Source organism: Etheostoma cragini, chromosome 1 (genome assembly GCF_013103735.1).
Source record: "Etheostoma cragini isolate CJK2018 chromosome 1, CSU_Ecrag_1.0, whole genome shotgun sequence".
In the NCBI taxonomy this organism is placed as follows: Eukaryota; Metazoa; Chordata; class Actinopteri; order Perciformes; family Percidae; genus Etheostoma; species Etheostoma cragini.
Window position 1 is genome coordinate 34,247,303 of NC_048407.1, and position 1,546 is coordinate 34,248,848.

Genomic DNA, 1,546 nt, shown 5'->3' on the forward strand with positions numbered 1-1,546 from the left:
GACAGGCCTGTAGTGTCTGACTGTGAGGGACAGGCCTGTAGTGTCTGACTGTGGGGGACAGGCCTGTAGTGTCTGACTACCACCACATGGTGGACAATCAGTTTCAGGCTCCACTGAGGTACAGGATCGCTTGGTGACAGCAACCGGTGAAAGTGACCGGTTGGTGTGTGTGTGTGTGTGCGTGTGCAGTTTACTGTCATGCACCCTCCTTTATTGTATCCAAGCACATTATGCATTTAAGGAAATAGACTGCTTATACATCGTGTCCATTTAGAGAAAATAGAAAAACATGGTTAAGGTCCAGTTGGTTAACGAAAATAGAGGCAGATAAATGGAAAATGTAATTGGACGCATTAATCCAATGGGATCGCTTGTTAGCTGAACGTAGGAGAGTTACCCCAGTTTGACCGTAGATGCTCGGAGGATTCACGAGTTTGCGGAGTTAGCAGATTTATACTATGGAACTAGCAGCTGTTTCTGCATCAACAATGTGCCCTGAGACGACAAACATCAGCTAGCTTCAGGCGGAGTAGAGGGGGACGTTGGATTATGGGGTTTAGTTAGCGGCTAACATCCGCTAGCTTCAGAGGGACGTTGGGTTCTGTGGTTTAGCTGAGACGGCGAACATGAGCTAGCTTCAGAGGGAGTAGAGCGGGACGTTGGATTCTGTGGTTTAGTTAGCGGCTAACATCCGCTAGCTTCACAGGGATGTTGGATTCTGGGGTTCAGCTGAGACGGCGAACAGCTAACGCTAGCTTCGGGGGGGGACGGGGACGTTGGATTCTTTGGTTTAGCTTGCGGCTAGTAAACACATTATCGATTTGGGATATCGTCGGAGTCTGGGTTATTTCTACGGTCTATGGTCGGAGTGCTAGCATGTGGAGTTTGTCATAAGAGTGCGTATTTAGCTTCTAGCCCTTTCCCTCGGTCGGATCGTTGGTATCTAGCTCGGTGTTGTGTCTCAGTAATGCCCGGTGTGTCAGTCTCTGTTTTGTTGAACGCTATAAAGCCGACACGTTGGGCTTTATTTTTGTAAGTGAATATGTTCGTGTTTTGTGTGACAACAACGTTACATCCAGCCCTTTGCCTAGTAGATTTGATAGTATGCTGATAACCGGTAAACATCGCTCTCTCTGTCCTCTGCCTGCCGGGAGCGTTTCAGCGCCCTGTCTCTGCTGCAGGAAGCATCGGGGGTGTTACTTGCCGGAGGTCTATCGGTCTGCCCTGCACTGGAGACTGCAGGCCTCAGGTTTCAGTCTGGTGGTCTATCGGTCTGCCCTGCACTGGAGACTGCAGGCCTCAGGTTTCAGTCTGTTGGACTTAACCTCAACAGTGACGCTGTTGTATCAAAAGCACAGCTTTCCAAATCGTCTGTCGCTAAACAATGCTACAGACTCAAAATCCAGGCGCTGTCGGAGGGCTAGCCCGTTTATGCAGCTAGCTGCTAGCATTGAGTTGAGGACTGTTTTTTCCTAGTCAAAGGTAGCCTGTGGAAATGTGTCATAACCCCAGCTGCCTTAGCCCTGTACAGGTCCTTACTGCAGCC